Source organism: Scyliorhinus torazame, chromosome 12, assembly GCF_047496885.1.
Source record: "Scyliorhinus torazame isolate Kashiwa2021f chromosome 12, sScyTor2.1, whole genome shotgun sequence".
Taxonomy (NCBI): Eukaryota; Metazoa; Chordata; class Chondrichthyes; order Carcharhiniformes; family Scyliorhinidae; genus Scyliorhinus; species Scyliorhinus torazame.
Window position 1 is genome coordinate 31,370,180 of NC_092718.1, and position 12,235 is coordinate 31,382,414.

Sequence of the window (12,235 nt, forward strand, 5' to 3'; positions counted from 1 at the left end):
GAACAGTTAACAATTCTCCTACTTGAATTCGACTCTCCTGCCAATCTTGCTATAGTAACTCAGTCTAACTAACCAGTCTGCTCTAAGCCATGCGGTGGGTGTGATGCTTCTGATCTGCCCCTGTCCTTCTCTCTGAGTGTCGCCTGTGAAAGAGAAAGAGCATGTGTGCCCTGTCCTTATATATGGGTTGTGTAAATGCCCCCTTGAGGTAGTGTCACCTCTGGGTGTCTTGACTGCCCATTGGTCGTGTCCTATTCTATGTGTTCATTAGCTGTATGTCTGCATGTCATGATGTCTCTGGTGCTCCCTCTAGTGTTTACTTAGTCTTAGTGTATTTACATTAACCCCTTGTGTATTTACAGCGATGCATATCACCACAGTGCGTCGCAAGAATAGATGTGCTGGCGAACAATGATGAGGCGGGAGGCACTGGGAGGTGAGAGGTTAAGTGAGCAAATGTACAGGAATTAGGTCAAGCAGAAAGTTGGCAACCTGACACGCCTTTACTGGGCCTCTTAGCTGGAAGTCCATAGTGACCTTCTGGCATCTCTTCTGTCAACTTTGACCACATCCTCAGTCAGCAATTGTTGTTTGGCACAACCGAGCCATACAGCTGCAACTCGCAGATAACTCAGAAGCGAAGAGCGATTACCATTCCTTCCTTAGCAATGTTCAAAACTCGTAAATGACGGTGTTTACAAGTAACATAATTGCTTACTTTGACATTTTTAGCAATCAGTTGTGTTCCCACCCCCATGTCAAGCCTTTGCCAAAATAAGACTGCATCTGGGCACTTAGCATTGAAACATCTTGGTTTAGTTATACAGTGGGAAATGAAGCACAGAAGAGGGCAATTATGGATATCGTAGCACCGTACAAAAGAAAAGCGCATGATTCTCTACCACCATCTAGTATTTTACCCTTTAATATTATAAATTGTGAAGCTAACCACTTGCTGGCCTTAAAATAACTCTTTTCAAACACGACAAATTACCTCTCCACTAACTATTAAAAAAAATAAAATTAGAGTATCCAATTCTTTTTTTTCCAATTAAGGGGCAATTGAGCATGGCCGATCCACCTACCCTGCACATCTTGGATTTTGGAGGTAAGACCCACGCAGACACGGACAGAATGTGCAAACTCCACAGGGACAGTGACCTGGAGCCGGGATCAAACCCGGGTCCTCGGTGCCGTGAGGCAGCAATGCTAACCACTACGCCACGGTTTCACCCTTGCTCCAGTAATTATAACTCAACCCTTAAAGCAAGAACGACAGTGCCATGAATTCTTAATAAACGTTCAAAGTCATTCCTCCCCCCCCCCCCCCCAAGGTTTGTCTTGGATAATGAAGGATTCCTCTACTTGTTTGCACTCTCTTGAACTGATCCATGGAGCTGCTCCTTCTTCAGGCAGGGAACAAGGAAACCTGACCTGACCAGAGCACACACCATCTAGTGGGTTAAGTTAGCAATTACCCTTGCTGCCAGGCAGAGACTGCGTTATCAATCGAGTAAAGTAATTGCACTGTGTTTTGAGCTGGCAAATGTGATAAAAGACTTTGAGTAGCTTCAGGCAAAGGAGTCAAAATTCTATCGAGTTGTAAGTTACTCACCAGCACTGGTGTATCAGCAAGCAAAGAAACTATCCAGTTTTTGAGAAAAACCAATGTGTTTTCTTCCACCAATGTCATTCTGCAATTCAATAACTCCCCAGGTGGTTTGTGACGTGTTTGAAGCTCCTTCTTATCCTCTCGTTCCGATCATACTTCGACTTTATTCATTTCTGTTAGCCTTCAAAGGGCATCCTAAACCTGGGGATAAATTGGTGTACTGGCAATGTCACTGCACTGTAACCCAGAGGTCCAGGCATAATGCTCTGGGAACACAGGTTCAAATCCCACCATGGAATTTGAATTCAAATGAAGAAATCTGGAGTTAAAAAGCTAGCTACAGGGCAGCATGGTGGCGCAGTGTGTTAGCACTGCGGCCTCACGACGCCGAGGTCCCAAGTTCGATCCCAGCTCTGGGTCACTGTCCGTGTGGAGTTTGCACATCCTCCCCGTGTTTGCTGCAAAGTCCTCCTGGCTAACATCCGGGGCTACTGCTAAAATCTGGAGAGCTTTTCGCACAGACTACTCAAGAACAGGCTGACATAGCCTACTGAACCCTACAGCTCCCAGAAATGAGCATCACCATTCCTGACCATCACTATCCCTGGGTATGTCCTGTGCCCCAGCTGGGCAGACCCACCAGAGATGGCGGAACTGGGTTATACAGTCAGGAGGAAGTTGCCCTGGAAGTCTTCAGCATCGACTCTGGACCCCATGAGGTCTCATGGCATCAGGTCAAACATGAGCAAGGAAACACCCTGTGGATTACCATACAACGCCCACCTCCTGATGACTCAGTACTCCTCTATGTTGAACAATACTTGAAGGAAGCACTGAGGGTTTAAGGGACAAAGTGTACTCTGGGCGGGGACTTCAATGTTTATCACCAAGAGTGGCTTGGTTGCACCACTACTGACCAAATCATAAAGGACATGGCTGCGAGACTGTGGCAGGCAGTGAGAGAATCAACAAGAAAAGTATACTTGACCTCGTCCTCACAAATCTACCTGTCACAGTTGCATCAGTCCATGTCAGTATTATTAGGAGTGACCACTCCACAGTCCTTGTGGAGAACAAGACCCCATTTTTACATTGAAGACACCTTCCATTGTGTTGTGTGACACTACCATCATGTTAAATTGGATAGATTTGAAACAGATCTCGCAGCCCAAAACTGATTACCCATGAAGCACTGTGGGCCATCCGGAGCAGCAGAGTTATATTCAGCCGCAATCTATAACCTCATGGCCCAGCATATCCCCCATTCTACCATTTAAAAAAAAAATTATTTGTAAATTTACAGTACCCAATGAATTTTTTCCAATTAAGTGGCAATTTAGCCTGGCCAATCCATCTATCCTGCACAGCTTTGGGTTGTGGGGATGGAACCCATGCAAACACGGGGAGAATGTGCAAACTCCGCACGGACAGTGACCCAGAGTGGGATCGAACCTGGGACCTCGGCGCCGTGAGGCAAAAATGCTAACCACTGCGCCACCGTGCTGCCCTCCCCCCATTCTACCATTATCATCAAGCGAGGGGATCAACACTGGTTCAAAGAAGAGTGCAGGAGGGCATTGAGTGCAGGCATACCAAAAAATGAGGTATCAACCTGGTGAAGCTACAACCCAGATCTACTTGCTTGCCAAAGAGCAGAAGCAGAATGTAAAAGACAGAGCTAAGTGACTCAAGAACCAATGGATCAGATCTAGTCACATCCAGTCATGAATGGTGGTGGACAAGTAAATAATTAACTGGAGGACGAGTCTCCATAACTATCCCTGTCCTCAAGATGGGAGAGTCCAGCACATATGTGCAAAAGACACGGCCGAAACATTTGCAACCATCTTCAGCCAGAATTGCCGAGTGGATGATCCATCTCGGTATCATTCGAAGCTCCCCAGCATCACAGATACCTTGGGCGTCATTCTCCGACCCCCCGCCGGGTTGGAGAATCGCCGGGGGCTGCCGTGAATCCCGCCCCCGCCAGTTGCCGAAGTCTCCGGTACCGGATATTCGGCGCGGGCGGGAATCGGGCCGCGCCGGTTGGCGGGCCCCCCCGCTGGATTCTCCGGCCTGGATGGGCCGAAGTCCCGCCGATAAATTGCCTGTCCCGCCGGCGTGGATTAAACCACCTTTTGAACGGCGGGACAAGGCGGCGTGGGCGGGCTCCGGGGTCCTGGGGGGGGGGGGGGGGGGCGCAGGGCGATCTGACCCCGGGGGGTGCCCCCACGGTGGCCTGGCCCACGATCGGGGCCCACCGATCTGCGGGCGGGCCTGTGCCTTGGGGGCACTCTTTCCCTTCCGCCTCCGCCACTGTCTCCACCATGGCGGAGGCGGAAGAGACTCCCTCCACTGCGCATGCGCGGGAAACTGTCAGCAGCCGCTGACGTTCCCGCGCATGCGCTGCCCCGATATGTCATTTCCACGCCAGCTGGCGGGGCAACAAAGGCCGTTTCCACCAGCTGGCAGGGCGGAAATCCCTCCGGCGTTGGCCTAGTCCCTCAATGTTGGGGCTCGGCCCCCAAAGATGCGGAGCATTCCGCACCTTTGGGGCGGCGCGATGCCCGTCTGATTGGCGCCGTTTTGGGCGCCAGTCGGCGGACATCGCGCCGTTTGGGGAGAATTTCACACCAGATTTCAGATAATCCGATTCATTCCACGTGATACCATGAAATGGCTGAAAGCATTGTACACGACAAAGGCTGTGGACCCTGACACTATTCCGGCAATAGTACTGAAGACATGTGACAACAAAGGAAATCTCTTCCCTGTAGAAAGTGGCTCCTAGTTGATAAGCAACTCCTACTTCTGCCACTGTCTTTATTTGCCTTTGGAGTCATAACCTCTTCAAGCACAATACAAGCACAGTTTAAAGTGAAACCAAAACCCTCACACATTCAAACACCTTTGGCCAGCAAGAAACTATAGGCTCACCCTTCCGTAGAAAGAAACACTAAATTAAATCCACTTAAAACTACACCTTATTTCTAATATTTACCTTAAAACTACCTTTATTTTCCCATCAGTCTATTCTCAATTATCAGTAAAGTGATGCAAGGGATCAGCAACTGTGTTATCAAGTGACATTTATTCGGCAATGATTTGCTCAGTGACGCTCAGTTTGGGTACCACCAGGGCCACTCAGCTCCTGACCTCTACAGTCTTGGTGCAAACATGGACAAAAGGGCTGAACTCAAGAGGTGAGCTGAGAGTGACTGCCCTTGACAACAAGACAGCATTTGGCTGAGTATGGCATCAAGGAGCCTAGCAAAACTGAAGCAATGTGAATTAGGGGTGTTATGGTAGGTAAAGGCACCATAGTACCAGATGACCACAGGCTGCTTTCCGCTTTGAGGGGGAGAGCTGACTGGTGGTGATTTAATAATAATCACTTATTGTCACAAGTAGGCTTCAATGGAGCTACTGTGAAAAGCCCCTATCACTACATTCCGACGCCTATTCGGGGAGGCCGGTACAGGAATTGAACCTGCGTTGCTGGCATTGCTCTGCATTGCAAGCCAGCTATTTAGCCCATTGTGCTAAACCAGCCCCATCAGTGCACCTCAGGTGAAGGGCAAGGTTGAGAACGCGGGGCCTTCATGAATAACCTCAGCCGGTATGGGAATTGAACCCGCGCTGCTGGCCTCGCACGACATCATGAGCTCCACCACTGAGAGGCTGATTAATTCTACAGGATAAAACCCGGCCCAGGTAAGAGCTGGGGTTCCAGAATAATCCTGGCTGTGATTTGGGACTGTTGCTTGTATATGCGTTTCCTGAACGAAGGGTTGAAAATACACCATTTTTGGCTCTCCTTTCCGGACTCCTCCTTGACTACCATAAGGGGTAACCTATCCAGTGATTGGAGTCAGAGGTGGACTTATAATGAAACACACCATTCCTAGGCACGGGGCCTTGACCAATTGGGGCCCCATCCCAGCCGGTGTCAGTGGACGCCAATCAGAGCCCGATAGACTCAAAATTAAGCCTATCAGCAGGCAATGAAGAGTAATATCAGACTCTGATTGGTGTCCACTAAGTGAGCACGGGGTCCCAGAAAGGCTAAGTCCACCACTGGATGGATTCATAACTGGCACAAAGGACGATAGCTGTCATTGTTGGGTTCAATCACCTCAGTCTCAGAACATCACTGCAACTCCTTGGGAGCTCCTTAGGCCCACCACCTTCTGCTGCTTCATCAATGACCTACCTTCCATCGTAAGGTCGGAAGTTGGGATGTTCGCTAATGATTGCACAATGTTCAGCACCATTCACAACTCTTCAGATGCTGAAACAGTCTGTGTTCATATATAGAAAGACGGGAACCGTTCAGATGTCGATTGTTAATTACAATTGTGACACACAATTCCAGGCAATGACCATCTCCAACAAGAGAGAATCAAACCATCTCCCCTTGACATTCAATGGCATCACCATCCCTGAGAACTCCATTATCAACATCCTGGGGGCTTACCATTGACCATAAACTCAAATGGACTAACTATATGGTTACAATTCCAGGTCTGAGATTTAGAATTCTGCAGCGAGTAACTAACCTCCTGACTCCCCAAAATGTGTCCACCATGTATCATGTACAAGCCAGAATTGCGATGGAATAATCTCGACTTGCTTGAATGAGTACAGCTCCATCAACAATCCAGGACAACAGACCTCTTAATTAGCACCCAATACTCCACCTTCAATATTCATTCACTCCACCAGTGACTTACAGCGGCATCAGTGTGGACCATCTACAAGATGCACTGCAGCAACTTATCAAGGCTCCTTCGACAGCACCTTCCAAACCCGCGACTTCCACCACCTAGAAGAACAAGAGCAGCAGATGCATGGGAACATCACCACGTGCAAGTTCCTTTCCAAGTCATATACCATCCTGATGTGAAAATATATCACTGTTTCTTCACTGGCGATGGGTCAAAATCCTGGAACTCCCTTCCTAACAGCACTGGTGGTGTCTCTACACCACATGGACTTCAGCGGTTCGAGAAGGCAGCTCACCACCACTTTCTCAATGGCAATCATGGATGGGTAATAAATGCTGGTCTAGGCGAATTTTGAATTAATTTAGACTTTGAAAAAGAATATGTAATGTTCTTCTCTAAATGATGTCAAATGACTAAAACGCTTTTGTTGGCATTGCCTCAGCCTTGAGGCACAAATCTCCCTTCATGGCGAACCTCAAATCTAGAGATTTTAAAAGCAAAGTTATAGACATGAAAATAAACCAACTGTAATTCCTTATTGAAATACATTGGCTCTGATCATGGTGAAAATTCCAGCATTTGTGATTCCCATTCGCTGAAGCAAAGCAGGGGCAAAATAAATAGACCAACCATGGTCCAGAAAATATGCAATGGATTGGTGGGAATTGGTGGAAAAAAGTACCTGGTAGTCTCTGACAACGACAAAATACAAGGCAGTCATCCAGGTAAACCACAAAGACTCAGACAGTGTATCAACAATCTTTCTTCCCGAGGACAATCCCAAAGTGGAACAAGCTGCCAATGAAAATAGTCAGAGCGGCATCACTCAAATACTTTGATGCACTTCTTTCGATTATTTCCATTAAAAAGTTTCCACTATCAGGATTATCATTTCAGCCGGTCATGCCTGGTTGATCTAGATCTACCCATATAAACATTGGCAGGATTTTTCCATTATTAATTCCCCATTTCCATTCTCTAGAGGACCAATGCTCACTTTACTCTCTTACTTTTTAAATACCTGCAGAAAATCTTACTACCTGTTTTTATATTTCTCGGTAACTTCCTCTCGTACTCCAGATTCTCCCTTCCTTATTAATATTTTGGTCAATTTTGCTCTCCTTTATATTCTGCCCAACCTTCTCACCTACCACTCACCTTTGTGGACTTGTATGCTTTTAAAAAAAATTGATACTACCCTTACTTTCCTTAGCTAGCCATGAATAGTCCGTCCTTCCCTTATAAGGCATGTATTGCCCATCCCTAATTGCCCTGGGAAGGTTGGAGCAAGCTGCCTTCTTGGGTGACTGCAGTCCTTGTGGTGTAGGCACACCCACAGTGCTGTTAGGGAGGGAGTTCCAGGACATTGACCCAGTATCAAAGAACAAAGAACAATACAGCGCAGGAACAGGCCCTTCGGCTCTCCAAGCCTGTACCAGCCATGATACCACCCTTGGCCAAAACCCTAAAGAACAAAAAACAATACAGCACAAATAGTTAAGGAATGGCAATATATTTCAAAGTCAGGATGGGTCCTCTTTTCTGCCCTGGCTGTTCAACTAAGCGATTCACCAGGTGTCATTCCCCTGCCTTCTCCCGTTAGCCCTGCATATTCTTCATTTTCAGATGCACTGTGACAATCCTGTGATTCTGTGTGAAATTTGGAGGGGGAATTAACAGTGGCGGTATCCCCAGATGCGCCTGCAGCCTTTGTCGACATGTGGTAGTGTTGCCCTGCACCTGCTGCCCTTGTCTTTGTCGGTCGTCGGCGTTGTGTGTTTGGAAGGTGCAGCCAAAGGAGCCTTGGCAAGTTTACTATCAAGATGGACAATAGCCGAGATAGCTATATCAGTTTCCCAGTTGTTATCCTTACCTTCCTCACTTTCCCCTTGATTGTCAATTTTATTTAGCTAATCCACGCAGTAAATCTATTTAAGCTGCCCTGAAATTATTCTAACTGGTTGTAGTCAACGGAACAGGTTTAAGTGTAAACTGTCCAGGTAAGAACTGCAAGAAGGCCAAGTGTTATTCCTGACTGTCGTGGTGCTGAGTGCTTTTCGTCTGCCAACATGATTTATGTTATTCATTCTGTTACGTTGTATTTTGCAAAAGCACTTTGTATCAGTGCTAATTCCATGCACCAATAATCTCAGCCACTTTTAGCACTCATACAAGTGAGCATCACTGGACTATTTAGTGCTGCAGTCTAAGCTGTATTAGTGAATTAAAATATAGTAAGTCAGTCATCCATATGGCTATTAATCTTTTGCTGTGGTATTTACTGCCAAGAAAGGGGAGATGCAGGTTATGCTTCAAATTTGAAGATTGCTAATATAGTTTTTCATGGTCATACAAAAGGAAATAAAACATCCTCGTCCGCAAAGATGAATCCCTTCCATAGGTCAGATCAAAATGAAAGCAAAGGTTTCAATTTAATAAGCAACTGTTCTTTGACCTCTGTGAGAATTAAGGGGACTTTGTGTTTTACCTTGCAGCTAATTATATTTTGCTGGTTCTAACGGACTCTAGTCAGTTCTATAAATACACATCAGAGAATCAACCATTGTACAATGTATTGTTCCTGTCAGTTCTTTGAATGAGTCTATTTTTTCTCCCATTTAAAAAAATATTGGCTCCTATAAGGATCTTCTCTGCTGTTATCTTTTGAAATACTCTACACATCACCAATTGTTCCCCTTGGAATAGCCCACAATTAATGAAACATATTCAGGAAGACTTTGAATTCAAGAGCAGCCAGAATACCAGTAAGCGTCCAAGCCAACCATCTTAACATCTGCCATTGTACTTGTACAGTGTGGATTAGTCAGAACGTTTGACAGTGGAGACCTGGTGGCTGGCTGGTAATACAATATTATTAGGCAGGATTTGCCGCATTGTATCAGTAATGATTAGTTCTCCTCCAATGCTGAGGTATGGCTTGAACCATTGGTTTCTGGCTACTTTTATGTTTGGCCACTGGCTATCTCTTCTAAAGGACACACTTTAAATGTAAGACATTTGGACCACAAATGGAGTATGTGGAAACACTGTACATGTCAAGAGAAGACAACTCTAAACTTGATATAAGTACCTTCGCTTCTGTGGTGTTGCAGTCTCTTCAACATAGTGCCAATGAACACCCTGTCCCTGAATGGAAGGATTGCTGGGGGGGGGGAGAAAAGGAAGGAGGTTCCCAACCGTGGCTGAGTTGGCAGCATTCTTGCCTGAATTAGAATCAGGTTGCGATCCAACACTGGAGACTTGAGCAGAAAATCCTAGGGTGACATTCCAGTACACTATTGAGGGGGTGCTGCACTGTCAAAAGTGCCTCACTGTTTCGATTGACATGTCGGCCTAGTTTGCTTTAATATCAAAACAGAAAATGCTGGAAATATGCAACACGTGCATGGCAGCATTTGTGGAGAGAAAGAGAGTTAACATTTCAGGCCGATGATGGCCTCTCTCAGGTGGATGCCAAAGATCCCATGGCATTTTTTTTGAACTGAAGAATTGGTGGTGGGGGGAAGAGGGGCGTTTTATCCAGCGTCCCCCAACCAACATCATCAAAACAGATATTCTGGTCATGATCACATTGCCTTTGTGGGAGCTCAGCTGCTGTGTGTTTTGCATTTTGACAGTGACTGCGTTTCAAAAGTGCTTCATTGGCTGTAAAGCACCTTGACGCATCCTGAGGTCATGAAAGGTCAATTTGAGCAAATGATTTCTTTCTTATCTAGGTAAATGGACAATTTCTTTGGCTGGCAAAGAGCATTCAGAATCTATATTGGGATCTCTTGCTTTCTGAAACAGGGATCCCAGTCCAGAGATACTGATGATTTATGACCGTGGGAATGTCATTTGGCATGTTAAAGCTCATTATCATGGCACCACTGCTAATGAATTAATACAGCAGCAATCCATGCTGGTTCAATTATTTTAAGGGCCCCAGAGCAGATGGCTGTTGAAAGACTGGAGCATCTTTTTGCAAAGAGGGCTTGCAACCCCAATTAGAAACCACAGCACAGCAATGGAAAGCACATACAATGAGGTTGTGCAAACACCTGAGATACTGTCGACACGAGGAAAATGCTATGGCAATGATTCCAAGTGCAGTGTTCTCCTGTCTGTCCTTCCATACTCGGCAACACTGTCATCAAACAGTGAAGTGTGGAGCTGGATGACAAGGAGAATGCAGGGTGGTAGGAAGACGGAAGCTAGGACGCGCCTGACTTGAACAGTGAGAAATTAGCGCTAACCTTTGTGATCAAAAATTATAAAATGTCTTTGTGCCCAGATCCGGGAGACTTCCTTCACACTGCAGCCTGTGTCCAAGCAGCTTTAACCTCTGCTTTAATAGGCGGGTGGCTTTTCCTTCTAGACGGAACTATCCTTCTTTCCTTCATCTCCAGCAGCAAGACGTACAAACTACCCCTGTTCAAAAAGGAAGAATTTTCTTCACATTCTTCATTACTTCTGTTGCTTTTATTGGCACATTTTTCCTCAGCTGGCAGAGCGATGTTTAGGAGAAGGCCTTCAAGTGTTGCTTTTCATGCTCCATGGGGCACTTTTTCTTGAAGAGGGGGCACCACAGAAATGGTGAGCCACTCTTCCTGGGCCAAACTTTAATCAGTAGTTCAGTAACCTTGGTTCCAATTTTGCTGACAGCTCAAATGTGGGGCTTCTCGGCCTTTGTTGTGTACAGAGGAAATCTTCCTAAATTGACTTTTAAAAGGATCCTGTCTTTGTGAAAAGCATTTGGCAAGTCAGTTTTTTATATGAATCTATAAAGAACAAAGAACAATACAGCACAGGAACAGGCCCTTTTGCCCTCCAAGCCCAAGTGTCCTATCGAGACCAACCACAATATCCTTCTATTTCCCATCTGATCACGTGCCTATCCAGATAAGTCTTAAAGGTCGCGAACGTATCTGCCTCAACCACCTCACTTGGCAGTGCATTTCAGACCACCTCCACCCTCTGTGTAAAAAACTTCCCCCGCACATCTCCACTGAACCTTTCCCCCCTCACCTTGAACTTGTGCCCCCTCATAATTATCATTTCCACCCTGGAAAAAAGCCTCCAACTGTTCACCCTATCTATACCCCTCATAATTTTATAAACTTCGATCAGGTCGCCCCTCAGTCTCTGTCTCTCTAGGAAGAACAATGCCAGTTTATTCAACCTTTCCTCATAGCAAATACCCTCCATACCAGGCAACATCCTGGTAAACCTTTTCTGTGCTCATGTTAAATGAGACAATTTTAAATCCATCATGTGCATGACAGCATCAGTGACAAAAAATAGGGTGGGGTCTTCACCCTGTACAGACAAAAAATAGTTTGCCAGACATTTTTTATGCATAACTATGGAAGTCTTTGAGGTGGCAGGATGCGTGAGAAGGCTACAAAACAGGCGCATGGAATTCTTGACTTAGTTCCGACGGCATGAGAATGAATGAACTGGCTCCCCATTCTTCAGATCCCTCGGTTCATCGCAACTACAGTTTTTAAAAATTGTCTTTCCCTGTAAATGTCTTTTCCAATTGAAATGTATTTGCTTTTTAATAAGGAGTCAATCAAACAAAGTTTTCCTGAGTCAAAGAAAGAGCAAGTTCATAAGTTACTAAACCAGAGAAAAAAATAATAAAAGGCATAAACACACACACAATTTCACACACACATACCCACACTCAGAAGCAAGAAAAGTTTGAGTTCAAATAAAAGTTAAAATAATATACAATTAATTCCTTTGTTTGTCCTTTTGATTTGGATTGTTAAATGTTGCGGCTGTTTGAAGTTAGCTAATTTCCTTTAAAATCCTGGAGTTAAGTTGAAATGCGGGTAACTATACTTTGCTGGAGACAACCGTAGCTTCAGAGAGCCAGAGAGAGATATTT